Source organism: Amaranthus tricolor, chromosome 11 (assembly GCF_026212465.1).
Source record: "Amaranthus tricolor cultivar Red isolate AtriRed21 chromosome 11, ASM2621246v1, whole genome shotgun sequence".
NCBI classification, from domain to species: Eukaryota; Viridiplantae; Streptophyta; class Magnoliopsida; order Caryophyllales; family Amaranthaceae; genus Amaranthus; species Amaranthus tricolor.
Genome location: NC_080057.1, coordinates 14,556,127 through 14,572,356, shown reverse-complemented (window position 1 = coordinate 14,572,356; position 16,230 = coordinate 14,556,127).

Below are 16,230 nucleotides of genomic sequence, written 5' to 3'. Positions count from 1 at the left end.
TAAGGGAGAATCAATTGAGAAAAATATTTTAAGTTTTTAATGCCAATTAATTCATAATATTTTTCTTAAAGCAACTATTTCATTTTGATCTTTATGAATTGGCCTTGTAAAGGGTAATTGAGTGTTATTGTTGTAATTAGACTTGTGGGAAGTCTAAGGGTAGTAGAAGAGAAAATCGTGAGAAGAGAAAGAGAAGGAGAGAAGAGAAGAGAAGAGAATTAGGCCTAAGTAGAGAAGCTTTGAGAAAAGCACTTAGAGAATTAAGAAGCTTCAAGTGAAGCAAATTATTGTTATGTGTAATTGTAATTGATTGCCTTAACATAGTGAGAATTTTGAAATCCTGGGGGGTCGTGGTTTTTCCTTCTTATTAGGCCAAGAAGGTTTCCACGTAAAATCTTTGTCTCCTTTATTATTTTTCTTTTCGTTTTTAAGTTTAAGTTTTGTCCTTTACTTAATATAATTCCGCAAAAATTAGAGGCAAAAATCTTAAACCTACTACACAACAATTCACCCCCCCCCCCCTCTTGTTGCATTCGATCATCCATTAGTATTTCTACAATTGGTATCAGAGCCCTGTTCCTCATTTAATCAGGAAACCCTGAGAGCAGTATCCTGTTCCCTAGAAAGATGTTGAAGATGAACGAGCGCATGGAAGAGGGGTACTCCACACAAAGGCCACCCATGTTTGATGGGAAATTCTATACTTACTGGAAAAATAGAATGGAAATCTTCATAAAGGCTGAAAACTATCAAGTTTGGAGAGTCATTGAAATTGGAGACTTTGAGGTGACGACCATCAACTCCAACAATGAAGCTGTTCCAAAACCAATCACTGAATATGAAAAGGAAAATTTTCAAAAGATGGAAATGAACGCTCTTGCTATCAAGTTACTTCACTGTGGGCTTGGTCCAAATGAGCACAATCGAATTATGGGTTGCAAAACCGCTAAGCAGATTTGGGACCTGCTCGAAGTTACCCATGAAGGTACTAGTGAAGTAAAGAGATCCAAGATTGATTTGCTAATGTCTAAATATGAAAGATTCGTAATGGAACCTAGGGAAAACATTCAAGAAATGTTCACTAGGTTCACAAATATTACAAATGAGTTAGTCTCTCTTGGTAGAATCATTCCCGTTGATGAACAAGTTAGAAAAGTGCTTAGGAGTCTTCCTCAAGACGAACGCTGGAGAGCAAAGGTAACAGCCATTCAGGAGTCCAAAGATTTCACCAAGTTCAATTTAGAAGAGCTGGCTGGTTCTCTTATGACCCATGAATTGCATTTGGGAACAGCTGACAGTTCCCGAAACAAAGGACTGGCTCTAGCAGCTGATGATAGTGATGAATCAGAAACTGGTGAAGAGGAAGCAGCACTGTTGGCTCGAAAATTCAAAAAATTCTTCAGGAACAGAAGGTATGGTAATCAAAGGAATAACAAAGAGAAGGGAACACCGAACTTGAAGACAAGTTTTGAATGTCACAAGTGTGGGAGCACTGAACACTTCATCAAGAATTGCCCTCAATGGAAAAATGAGAAGGGCAAGGGAAAAGCAAGAGAAGTTGAAAGACAATATAAGAAGGGAAATTTCAAAACAGATTTTAGAAAAGCAATGATAGCAGCATGGGGAGATACGGAAAGCGAGGCTGAGACAGAAGCTCCAGTGGAGGAGGAAACAGCAAACCTATGCCTCATGGCATCTCATGAAGAATCCAAAGAAAAAGAGGTAATGCTTTCTGTTCCATCCCCTAAACAACTGTCCAACATGAGTAAAAAGAATTTAATCAAATTACTTTTAGAGACACAAGAAAAGCTAGACGAAAAAACAGCTAAGTGTCTCCAAATTGAGAAAGATCTTAACTTAAGTGAAGATCATATCTCATATCTAAACTCCTTTAGAATCGATGTGCAAAGTAGATTTTTTGATTTGCTAGATAAGAATATCATTTTGAAAGAGCAGTTGGAGAAATTAAAACAGGAATATATCACTCTTAATATTGAATTAAATCAAAGCAAATTGTTAAGATCAAAATCGGTTGAAAATGATAAAACCACTCACGTGGTTAGCACTGAATTTCAAAAATTGAAATCAAAATTAGAATCCTACGAAATTGAAAATGAAAATTTGAAAAATAAAATAAACTTAAGAGGAAAAGGGAAAATCAATGAAATTCCCAAATGGATTCTAAATTCTAAAACCAAAAGTAAAGAAGGTCTAGGCTATATAAGGAATGATAAAAAGAAAAAGTTCTATGTAGATCTCCCTAGTAGCAAAATATGTTCCTTCTGTGGTAAAAGTGGACACCTAAAACATCAATGTATAAAGAGGGAACAGCATGTCAAAGCAAATAAAAATTATGTCGAACGTACATGGATTAAGAAATGTGATTCAAATATTATCGACAAGGAACCCAAGGATAAATGGGTTCCTGCACCTAACCACTAATTTGCTTTGCAGGATCAAGTGAGGGGGAACAACTCATGGTATCTCGACAGTGGGTGTTCCAAGCATATGACGGGTGATAAATCTAAATTTCTCTCACTTGAAGCCTATGATGGGGGAACAGTAACCTTCGGTGACAACATGAAGGGTGAGATAATCGCCAAAGGAAAGGTTGGAAGGTCTAGTTCCCATGCCATTGATAATGTATTTTTAGTCGAGAATTTAAAACACAATTTGTTAAGTATTTCTCAATTTTGCGACAAAGGTAACTCTGTTAAGTTTACTTCTGAAAAATGCATAATTTCTAGGAACAGTACAGGAGACCCTGTGCTGGAGAGAATCAGAAAAGGGAACACCTATGTGGTGGACCTGGACACTGTTCCCAGAAACAGTCTAACGTGTTTAAGTGTTATTGAAGAAGACCCACTTCTTTGGCACAAGCGTCTAGGTCATGCTAGTTATTCATTAATTAACACTTTAAGATCAAAAGACCTAGTAAGAGGATTACCTGCAATAAAATTCCTTAAAAATGAAGTTTGTGAACCTTGTGCTAAAGGGAAACAAGTGCGGTCATCCTTTAAATCAAAGAACGTTGTGACTACCACCAGACCATTAGAATTAATTCATATGGATTTATGTGGACCAATGAGAACACAAAGCCGTAGTGGCAAAAAGTATGTGTTTGTTGTTGTTGATGATTATAGTAGATTCACGTGGACCTTATTTTTGGCAAGCAAAGATGAAGCTTTTGATGAGTTTGTTTCCTTTGCTAATAAAACACAAAAATTTACCAATAATCAAATTGTTCACATTAGGGTCTGATCATGGGAAAGAATTTGAAAATTCAAACTTCATGAATTATTGCAATGAACATGGTATAAATCACAATTTTTCCGCACCTAGAACACCACAACAAAATGGTGTGGTAGAAAGGAAAAATAGGACCTTAGAAGAAATGGCAAGGACCATGTTGATTGCTAGTGGTCTACCTAGGAATTTTTGGGCAGAAGCCGTTAATACTGCATGCTATACATTGAATCGTGTACTAATTAGACCAATCACTTCAAAGACACCCTATGAATTGCTCAAAGGTGTTAAACCAAATATTTCCTATTTTCGTATATTTGGATGCAAATGTTTTGTTCATGTGAATGGAAAACGAAACATAGGTAAATTTGATGAAAGAAGTGATGAGGCAGTATTTCTTGGTTATTCATCACAAAGCAAAGCTTACAGAGTATATAATAAGAGAACAATGAGTGTAGAAGAGTCTGTTCACATAATCTTTGATGAAACTAACTTTTCAACAAGTGAACAGGAAACAAGTAATATTAAAATAGGTCTTGCAAATCTGGAAGATGAAGATGAAGGAATAAAAGTGCAAGATCGAGGAACAGCAAGCGAACAGTCGATACAAGAAGAGGCAGAAGAAACTGACCAAATCCAGGAACTGCCAGCACAACAGGACCAGCAGACTGTTCCCAATCCAGCTGTTCCCACAGATGAACAAAATGATCCAGTAGCCGAACAGAATGTTAATCAAGTTACTGAACAAGAACATGCTACTGTTCCTTCAAGAGAATTTGTGCCTAAACCTTGGAAGTATCAAAGATATCATCCTCTTGATTCAATTGTAAGTGATATAAATAAGGGGACACAAACTAGATCTCAATTGAGAAACTTTTGTGCACACTTTGCGTTCCTATCATCACTTGAACCTAAAAATCACGAGGAAGCTTTGAAGGATTCCGATTGGATAGTTGCCATGCAAGATGAATTAAATGAGTTTGAAAGAAATAAAGTGTGGCACTTGGAACCCAAACCGAAAAACAAGAAAGTTATTGGTTTGAAATGGGTATTTCGGAACAAGCTTGATGAGCATGGAATAATTGTTAGAAATAAAGCTAGACTCGTGGTTAAAGGTTACAATCAACAAGAAGGTATTGATTACACTGAGACTTTTGCTCCAGTAGCAAGGTTAGAGGCTATCCGAATCTTAATTTCTTTTGCTGCATTTATGAATTTTAAGCTATATCAAATGGATGTGAAATGTGCTTTTTTGAATGGTTATCTTGATGAAGAAGTTTTTGTGGAACAACCCCCAGGTTTTGAGAATACCTCTTGTCCTAATCATGTCTACAAGCTTGACAAAGCCCTATATGGCTTGAAGCAAGCACCAAGGCAATGGTACGAAAGACTTTCAAAGTTTTTGATTCAAAATAACTTTGTAAGAGGAAAAATCGACAAAACCTTGTTCTTTAAGAATAAAGGTTCTCATATTTTGGTTGTTCAAATTTATGTTGATGATATTATTTTTGGTGCTACTAATGACTTATTATGTAAAGAATTTGCTAACCTTATGGGTACAGAATTTGAAATGAGCATGATGGGAGAATTAAATTTCTTTCTTGGTTTGCAAATTAAACAAACTGAAAATGGTATTTTTATTCATCAACAAAAATACATTAAAGAACTTCTTAAGAAATATGGACTAAACAACTCTAAAACCAATCATACACCCATGGCTACCAATGTTAGACTAGATGAAGACCTAAATGGAACTAACGTAGATCAAACAATGTATAGAGGCATGATAGGTTCTTTATTGTATCTAACTGCAAGTAGACCTGATATTTCCTTTAGTGTTGGTTTATGTGCTAGATTTCAATCAAGTCCTAAAGAATCACATCTCACGGCAGTAAAGAGAATTTTGAGATATTTGAAGGGAACAGACGACTTGTCCCTATTTTATCCTAAAAGTGATGTTTATGATTTAAAAGGTTTTAGTGATGCAGATTATGCAGGTGATCTTGTTAATAGAAAAAGTACATCAGGTATGGTACAATATCTTGGCTCATGTTTAGTTTCATGGAGTTCCAAGAAACAAAACACAGTTGCATTATCCACTGCAGAAGCTGAATACGTAGCAGCAGCAGCTTGCTGTTCCCAAATGCTCTGGATAAAACAGCAACTTAGAGATTTTGGTATTAAAGTTGAATGCATTCCTATCTATTGTGATAATACTAGTGCCATATGTATATCTAAAGATCCAGTGCATCATTCACGTGCTAAACATATACACATTAGACATCATTTTCTAAAGGATAACGTAGAACACAAAAATATTGTATTGAAGCATGTTAACACAAATGAACAAGTTGCAGATATTCTGACCAAACCACTTCCTAGGGAACAATATGAAAAGATGAGATTGGAACTTGGTATGATCAAGCTCCACTAAAGTTAGTTGCATATATTTCCCATTGAAGCATCATGAGAATGAAAAGGTCAGGAATCAATCTGAATATCTTGATTGAAAATCAATTATTGCATGGATCAAGTAAACACGTAATAACGTTTGTACTATGAATGTTTTTATGTTTGCATGTTGTTAATTCAATCAGACCAAAGCAATGTGTTCATCATTTTCTTCATAATATTTCATAAAATCATAATTAATTTTCTTTATTTCTTATTTCATATTTTATTCATATTTAACATTTTTAATACGGCCAAACCGTCTGAGAACTTTTGGGAAAACGGTTCTTCTTCACTCAAGTAATGCAAAGCAATAAAGAGATGGGACTTGGAGGAGTAACCGTCACTTCAATAATTTAAAAACCCCTGCTTCACGTCATCTTCCCAAACCTTCTCTCAATCTCTCACTCAAGAACCGTCCTTCTTCCTCTCAAAAAACCTTCAAAATTCAAAAATGAAAACCCCCAAATCCTCTAAATCAGGCAAGAAAACTCCAAAATCCTGTATGCCCGATCAACCAAAACCACAAAGGTTGTACTTCCACCTCCATTACTGCAGGACGCACCACCAACACCAACTGAAACTACACAAGAATCACCGAAACACTCCACTGAACCCACCAGTACCAAAAGAAAAATGTCAACAGGTGGTTCATCTTCTAGAGTAGTTAAGCGATCGAAGCATGTTGATCCAAACAGCGCAGAAGAAGTCTCAAAGGAGATGACTGTAGGGTTCGGGTTGGACAAATATTGGTATGATTCTACGAACTTTCCTAGATTGCATGAGATTTTACAGTATCAAGAATGGGAATTGTTAATGACAAATTTCAGTTGCAATTCGATTTTTCCAAACCTAATGAGAGAATTTATTGTAAATTTCTCTAATGATGGCGGTATGTGTACTAGTATTGTTAAAACTGTTAAAATTGAATTTAACAGCGCTTTATTAGGGGAATGGTTTAATGTTCCCAATGTTGGTTTCGATACATATCATATTGGGTCAAAGATTGCATTTTCTGGCATTAATGAACGAACAATTTTAAAATTTTTAGGAGTTGATCAAAAGGGGAAGATTAGTCACAATGTTCTGTCCCCTATGCATAAATTGTTGTACAATGTTGCTCGCAGATTTATCTTACCACGAAACTCAAAACGTAGACAAGTGAGTTTGCGTGATGCCACCTTGATTTACTGCATGGAAAAACATATTAAAATAAATTTTCCTTCGTTGATGATCTCTCATTTATCAGACTGCATTGAAAAGAAAAGCTTTATTGGTTATGGAGGGTTGTTAACATGGATTTTTAGGAAGTTTGAGGTCCCATTGGAAGGGTTGGAGTTCCCAATGGGTCCCAATATGAAAATTGGTGCTAAATGTTTACAAAATTTGCATTTGAAATTGAATGATGAGGGAGTATTGATGCATGAAGGGGTTGTTGAAGTAGAATCTGATGAGGAAGATAATGAAAAAGAAGAAGAAAAATTGAGAGAGAGAGATCAGGCAGAAAAAGAGGAAAAGGAGCAAGAGACTGTTCCCACTGACCATATTCAAACAGAAGAAAAAGGGGAACAGGATGGAGAACCCAGTAAGGGGGAAGCAGAACAGGAGGGAGCCTTAGGAGAAGAGGCTCATCACAATCTTTGTGATGATACAAGTGATGAAGAGATTGTGATAGCCCTGAGGAAAAAGGCTAAGTCAATACAAAGGAAGAGTAAGAGGTTGGCCTCGAAACGCAAGGCTACTTTGGTTGATGAAACACCATCTGACACCATCCCTGAGCCAACACCTGATGAACCTACCTCTCCCAAGCCAGCCAATTCACCACCACATCAAATTCCATCACCACCACCATCACCTATCCCATGTACACCACCACCACAATCACACACTTCACCAAATATTGGCTGTACTAACTTTGACTCTGTTCCTGCAGTTTCCTTACATACCATTCTCTCCAAGCTCCTTGATCTACAGTCTCAATTCATTGCATTTCAGGATGAAACTCGTGTCTCGCTTGCTTCTATTGTGGATCAGCTAAACCAAATGGAACAACGCCTTGGTGCCAAGCTGGACACAGTGGAGGTGCAGACTGAGTACATTGATGAAGAAGAGACTGACCCCTGATCCCTCTTCCCATTTGTTTTTATGATTTGTTGGCTGTAATATTAATCAAACAACTTCACTTTTTAGTCTTTGTACCATCTGGGGTACAAAGTTGTATTGTTGAACAACTGCTACTCTACTTTTCTTTGTTTTTATTTTCATGGTCTGAAACAATTGACTCTATGTAGGTTTTAATCATTGTTCCTAGCACTTGCTTTTATTATTGTTGTTTGTTGTTTTCATCACTAACAAATCTATATGGTTTGTGCTGAGATTTGATAACTCCCAATTCTTTTTGATTGATGTCAAAAGGGGGAAGATTATGCACAAACTTAACAGGAGCAGTGAATACACAGTTACATATCTTGTTGATTTTTATTGATTCTTATGAATGTTATGTGTGTTGTGTGCTGCTGTGTTTATATTTTGTTACTTGGTTACTGTGAATTATGAATTTGCTATTGTTCTCAAGATGATCTTTCTGTTGATATTATTTAACAATGTGTGTTTTATGTTTTTCTTGTGTTTTATATTTGTTTTGTTTAATTAGTTATGTTTTTTATTAGGTTATTATGTTATGTTAGTCTTTATCTATTTTCGTTAACTTAGTTTATTTCATTTAGGTTTTAAGAGTTTTAAGTTAATTAATTTTGAAAACTTTTGAAAAATATTTGATATTTTAGAGGAAACTATTTGCTTATGAATACTTGGTAAATTATATTCTAACAAGTTGATTTGCTAAGTTAATTAGAGTTACTTTAATCTCTAGTATGCTCTATGAATTTTGTTTTACTCTATTTTTACTTAAGTTTGTTTATAAAGTTTGCCATCATCAAAAAGGGGGAATTTGTTGGCCTCTTAAGGTTTTGATGATGACTTTACTTTTAAATAAACAAACATATTTTAGAGATTGTTTTGTAGGTATATATCCGATTTAATGTGAATCGTTGATGAAGCCTATGACTTGATTCGTGGAAGATGTACATGTCTCAAATATCCAAGAAGTTGGGAAATTGCTCTGGAAAACAGACTGCTGTTCCTAGAGTTAAAGTTCTGACGAATGTTGTAGATGGAGACAGTGCACTGTTCCTTACGATGCAGGTCTGAAGAAAACATTGACTGGAAGATTACGAAAATTAAGTTTTCTGTTTTTGGTTAATGTAAAAGATTAAAATTTAATTAGTTGTTTAATTAAATTTATTTATTAATTGGCAAAATAATTTTAATTCGCCTAAAAACATGGAGAAAATCAATTCCTTGTTTATCTCCTATAAACTCGGAATTCAAGAGACTTGTTCTCTACTTTGAATTGGTCTCCTATAAAATAGGATCTTCCTTGACCCATGATGTTTTAACCGTGCATGTGTACAGCAGTTACATTCCACTCCTACCTTTAACTAACTTTCCATTTTCTTTGGGAGTAAGTTAGTTATGGAGAACGTGGGATACGTGCAGCTCCTGGAGAACATGGGCTGAGTGCACTGCTTGCTGTTCCCCTTTTAAAAAGAGGGAACTTACGGTTCAGATGGGTATGAATGAATGTTCCATTGAGAGTGTCCATCTAAGGGAGAATCAATTGAGAAAAATATTCTAAGTTTTTAATGCCAATTAATTCATAATATTTTTCTTAAAGCAACTATTTCATTTTGATCTTTATGAATTGGCCTTGTAAAGGGTAATTGAGTGTTATTATTGTAATTAGACTTGTGGGAAGTCTAAGGGTAGTAGAAGAGAAAATCGTGAGAAGAGAAAGAGAAGGAGAGAAGAGAAGAGAAGAGAATTAGGCCTAAGTAGAGAAGCTTTGAGAAAAGCACTTAGAGAATTAAGAAGCTTCAAGTGAAGCAAATTATTGTTATGTGTAATTGTAATTGATTGCCTTAACATAGTGAGAATTTTGAAATCCCGGGGGGTCGTGGTTTTTCCTTCTTATTAGGCCAAGAAGGTTTCCACGTAAAATCTTTGTCTCCTTTATTATTTTTCTTTTCGTTTTTAAGTTTAAGTTTTGTCCTTTACTTAATATAATTCCGCAAAAATTAGAGGCAAAAATCTTAAACCTACTACACAACAATTCACCCCCCCCTCTTGTTGCATTCGATCATCCATTAGTATTTCTACATTATTAATTAATTAAGCAATTAATTTAATTTTTAACCGTTACATCAACTTAAAAACAGAAAATAATTAATTCGCAATTTTCCAGCCGATGTTTTTCTCCAGACCTGCTACGTGGGAACAGTGTACTGTCTCCATCTACAACTTCAGTCAGATTGTCAACTTTGGGAACAGTAGACCGTCTGTCTACCTTTAACGTCCCAAGCATTTATCTAACTTCTTGGATATTCTAAGACACGTACAATTTCCACGAACCAAGTCATAGGCTTCATCAACGATTTCAACAAAATCGGAAATTCACCTACAAAACAATCTCTAAAACATGTTTGTTTATTTTAAAGTGAAGTCATCATCAAAACCCAAGAGGCCAACAATATCAATTACATGTTAGAGCTGCTGCTTACTTATCAATGAGTTGGCTTCTTCTATCGATAAACTATTTCATGGCTTCATGAAATAACTTTTATGAGAATGTGGATAAACACTTTTAAGGGTAAGAAGCATTGGGAATTTGGGATAATGAAATGAGATGGCTCATGGCTTCTTTATATGGTGACTTCTTTAATTATTCCGATTGACAGCAAGATGACTAAAGCGACTACTATGTGGTCTCAAGGAGGTCGTTGATCGTGTGTTGGAGCACACACTTCGTGCCTTTAAAATTTTAATGGCATCACTACTTGGTCACAGTGCTGAGTGTGAAAGCTTGTCTACGAGTTACGCATTGCTTGACAGTTGCAAGGAGTAAATTAGCTCTCCTTTAGCTTCATGATCGGGAGACATGTACAACTAAGAATCACACGGTTAAGGATTATGAAATGCGAATGCATACGACTTTGTCAATTCATTTAACCTTGCATGTTGTGTTATGACTATGTTTTGTAAAACACAACTACCTACAACATTTTAAAGAAAATATCAAAGTCTAGCTAATTCTAAATATCTTTCAATAACCACGTAGTCATTCGGTTTATAGGTTTTACAACAATACCAAAAGCTGCACGTATCTATGTTCGATATGATATATATCTAAAACAAATTTACCTCTATAGTCACATAACTAATTCATCTGGTTATACTTGACATGCCTTTAGGTTATACTCAAATCAATAACGGTTAATTTATTCGATTAAGCTTACCATTGTCATTTAAATAGGATTTCTGACTGCTCAAACTATAGATATCAAGGGTGCTCTCAAAATAAGTATATAGAGGGATATAGAAAAGAATCCTATTATACTTAAAAATCTGTAAATTTGTATAAAGGGAAAACACTAATTAAGTTAACAAAGAACAAGTATATGTTTGTATATTTAGGCAAAATTTGAGATAATAATTTGAGTTCCGTGTGTACTTTTTTTAGTGCAAGAGCTTGTATATTCACCGATCGTAGGATGAAATATATATGAAGACTTGGGTTTTATAGATAATTGGAGCGGTTGTGGTCAATAACAAGTTAATGAATAAAGCTATTTTTGAAGAAAGAGGCAAATCAGAAAGTTGTTTGTTAGAACCATGTGCACCCTACTATTTTGATTGTGTGTGTAGTAGTCTATCTAGTTACTTGCAAGGTATTGATTTTATAGAAGATCTAAAATTCATTCTAGCCTAAGGAGCATTGTGGCACTGTAGCATACCTATAATATACTTTGTACTTGCATCCATTAGTGGCCCAAGTTTAGGCATCTCATATTTTAGAATACAATATTGACATTGGTTTGAAAGGAAAATCGTGGTTCATTGCTGAAGTTCTCCTTATCTCCCTAATAGGAACATCACACGGCATAAAATCTGCAATAATAGATTGGAAGATATATAATAAAACATCAAAATAGTAAAGATAGGATTTACACAAAATGTTGAAATTAAACCATTCTTTGCTACTTTTGAGCTGTACAATATATTGGAATTTACTGAAATATTTTAAATGACAAGGAAATGAAAGCATAGAAAGGAACCAATTGGATGAGAGTCCATTATGCTTTAGGTCCATAGTTAGTAGAAGGATACAATGGCCAGAGTGGTATCTCAAATGAAAGCAAAATAGACCACAGAAACACCATGGGAAAAACTTGCTTTCAAAGGCATGGATGATCAATCAAACACCAGATAAATTTCAATCAGACATCGATAGAATATATCAATAATATCTAAAATTATGCAACATACAACAGTCCAGGAAGAAACCACCAATAAATGACTTGGAATAACATATATCCGACCATGACGTTAGAGACTATTTATTTCACTTTATGTATCCAAGTTTCATCCTTAAACAATACAAAAGGGCTATGGTGGACTGGTTGTACACAAACTTAACGTTTTAGTGAGGGCTAGAAAACAAGAAGGAAAGTTTGAAGTTGCAACTATGTCTACAAGACCCGACACTTGCCTATCCGAGAATAATCGGTACCTAGGACCGGATCCAAAAATGAACTCAAGCAATGTAACTGATAAAATTTATATTCAACAACATAAATCACAAACTCACAATTAAATAATCAAATAAATTACTCATCAAAATTTAAATTCTAATTAACAAATTAACAACTAACACTTAATAATATATTAACAATTAGCAAATGAACAAATTAAAATTAATCAATCAAAATAATTGTCAGCTTCAAATACTAATCCAATAATAATTAATATTATACAATAAAAATTTAAATAAAAATTTAATAATAATCAAAATAATATTATACAATAATAAGAGTAATATAATAATCAACATTAAAGATGAATGAAAACAAGAGAACTAAAGGGTAGAAGAAACTTTATAAAAGAAACTTTAAATACACTACAAGAAAACTTGTTTTTAGCAACAAGTTTTAGCAACGACTAAATTTTTATCGTTGCGAAAAATATAAGTTGTTGCAAAATCCATTGTTGTTGCTAAATAATCGTTGCGAAAAAAAAAAAAATTTCCCACCCTTTTTAATAGTTTCCCCATGTAACCCAATTTTTTGCAACAAACATTATTGTTGTTAAAATTACATAAATAATTCGTAACAGTATATGTTGTTGCGAAAAATATTTAAAAATACGGATACAACAAAGTCATTGCAAAAGACCATATACTAATAATTTTTTTTTTATTTTCCCTCTCAAAACTGACCCCAATCCCTCACAAACCCTTCGTCCTTCGAAATTTTTATTTCCCTTCCACATCATCCAGCGCCCATTCCCTCCCTCACAAACCCGATTCCTCACAAGCCCTAATCCCGCACACCGGAGGTAAGCCATTGCCGCCGCCTGCACATCGGAGGAACTGCTGCTTTTCAGCCGGTGCTGCCGCCAAGCTACCCTTCAGCCGCCTTTGAACCCACGACAGCAGGTAGTTTTCATTTTATTTTGCCTTTCGTTTTCTGTAAAATTGGTTGTTCTTGTTTCTTGTTGATTTCAATTTATGGCTTGTTCTTTGAATTTCTTGGGCTTTGTTGTAATTATCAGATTAATGTATGTGTATTTCATCAGTATGAAATGTTGGGTTGTACTGATTTTCGGTTTGCCTTTCGTTTTGTTTGAATTTGTTGTTCTTGTTTCTTGTTGATTTCAATTTATGGCTTGTTCTTTGAATTTCTTGGGCTTTGTTGTAATTATCAGATTAATGTATGTGTATTTCATCAGTTTGAAATGTTGGGTTGTACTGATTTTCGGTATGAATTTCGTTTTCTTTAAATTTGTTGTTCTTGTTTCTTGTTCATTTCAATTTATGGGTTGTTCTTTGAATTTCTTGGGCTTTGTTGTAATTATCAGATTAATGTATGTGTATTTCATCAGTTTGAAATGTTGGGTTGTACTGATTTTCGGTCTTGGCTCTGCGAAGGAACAAGATTTCGCCTTTTTGTTGGGCTTTGTTCTAATTATAAGATTTATGTATGTGTATTAGCAGCATGATTGTATTGCTGAAGTATGTGGACAGTGACGAGTTATTGTTGAGAGTAATCCTGTCTCCTTTTGTAAACTCAAACAAGTTTTGGATAAAATTCTGTTTTGGCTGGTAACTATGAAAAGGCTTCTGCTTTATACGCCTCTTGCAAATAAGAGGATTGAGGTAATACTCTTTTTTCTTTTAGGTAATTAAAAATATTTATTAGTGGCTTGATGATTTCTTCACTCTGTGAACCATTCCAAACCCCAAAATGTCTGCCAAGCCTAGCTTTACCAAATTGCGCCATGTCTAACAAGTATTTGCTAATTATGGACAAGACATTGGGTAAATTGTTGCTCTACAATTAGTGGGTGAGGTGTATTGATTTTGAACATGCTGGTGATAGTGAAGACACTTGCTTTCGTATGATGGCAAGTTGATGACTCTTGTTACTGTGACACAATATTTTCATCCATGCCCCATTTCATTTTTCATTTTTTTCCAGTGATGTCAGCAAACTATGTTTAAGAAAGGTTCTTAAGATCTCTAGGTTTGTCAAATTTGGATATACAAGAAGCTAGTGTCTACGGAACAATATGCATCAATTTTGAAATAACTCAATTCTTGATACAGTTGCATTTATCTTGGATGTTCTATTTGTGGAAGTAACAAACAAAACTTCTCTATTGGCAGGATTGCTTTCATGAGAAAGACTATTTAAATCACCGCTACCATGCGAAAAGGTTCCTGTATCTTTGTATTATCAAGAAGTTCCTAGAGTCCTCAGCAGTCATATGCAGGATTGAATGGTCTTGTCTGCAAAATGAGGCTCGCAAACCGGCATTAATCGTATATCCAGGTCTTACTGAATTTTGATAAGTGTTCTTATTGAAATAAAGTTTTCCTTATGTTTGAATGAGATTTAATATTATGCGACTCGAGTTTTGACACTTAAGCTGTTTTGGCCATTTATCCTCAGAAGCTGGCAATCTCCCTGGGTTTTTTATTAGAATAATTCCTACAGCTGCATCCTTATTCAGTATACCTAAGCTGATTGCCAGACGGAATAATGTGCGAGCTTTGAACCAAGGTAGCAAGCAATTTTGATTCTTTACTATTAGTGAACAGTTGACTTGCAGGGTACTGCTACTGCCTGGTACTTATCTTTTTCAAACAACTTGACTTTCTAACTATTTATCAGAAGGTGTTTCGTTACCAACACCCGTATACAACAGCAGCATTTTAGAGGACATGTTCATTGAAGAGTTTGGAGCACTAGTCGAAGAAAGTTTCCATGATTGGGAGGAACTTACAAAAGCTTTGGTTTTAATGAAGGTATTGAAACTGTATGTTCATTTGCCTTTGGCCTTGACTGCTTATCAAGTTTAGAGTCGACAAATTTAGCCTACTGGTGCAGGTTTGGGCACGCTAAAGAAGTTCCATCTACAGCTATGATTGCTTGAATGGTTATATTATTGCTGTCATAATGTCTTATCTTGCTGCAAATAGGAGTGGTGGAATGTTTAACAAGCTGATGAACGCGATGCAAATTTTTCGTGTGACTTTAGACTTCATTGGTATTTTATCTTCTCTCACTATTAAGTAAAAATAATTGATTTTCAACTTAATAGTTTTTTTTTTCTATTATGTATATTTTCTACAAAATCTTTGTTTTTACCTTTTTCTTTCCCGATTCTTAGTGCAACCGAGTTCGCAAAGGACATGAAATTCACTATTAGTTGACACAAGGACATTGTATTTACTTCATGTAGGAACAAGATATTTCAATGTTTGTCTTTGTTTGTGGTTTATTTATAATTGGATCAAAAACTTATGGAGCATTTAAGTTCATGAAAGTTACCTTAAAAATTTATTTCCATCATTCCTTGTAGGTATTGGGATAGAGACTACTATAGGAGGACACGAAGACGAGAAGATTATGAAGGCATGAACTTCATTGAGTCTGTGAGTGAAATTATCATTTTGATGCTGCTTGACAATGTTCCAATCATGAAGATGTTGATTAGTTTGTCCAAATTCTGTATTGGTGTATGTTTGCTGTTCTCTTTTCGAGTTTGTCCAAAATAAGACTAAAAAAATAATAGAATATGAGGTAGCTAATAAGTTAAGACCATTTGAGCTCTCTTATAGGTCATTAGTTTCATGGGTTAGTTTGAAAGGCGGGGCTTCAACAAAGTACTTTACATGTTTATTGCTTGGAGAGTTTTGAATGGATGTTTTGCTTATTTTGCAGATTCAATACAAACGGAGGTGTCAGATTCAATGGAAGCAGATGAAATTGAAGCATCAACTATGGAGATTGAGAATGCAAAGTGCCTATCACTTGTAAATTTTTGCATGAAAACTTGTATATGGTAGGAGAATTATTTTGGATATTGGTTATACGTTACATGTATATAAATTACGTATATTTTTGACACACG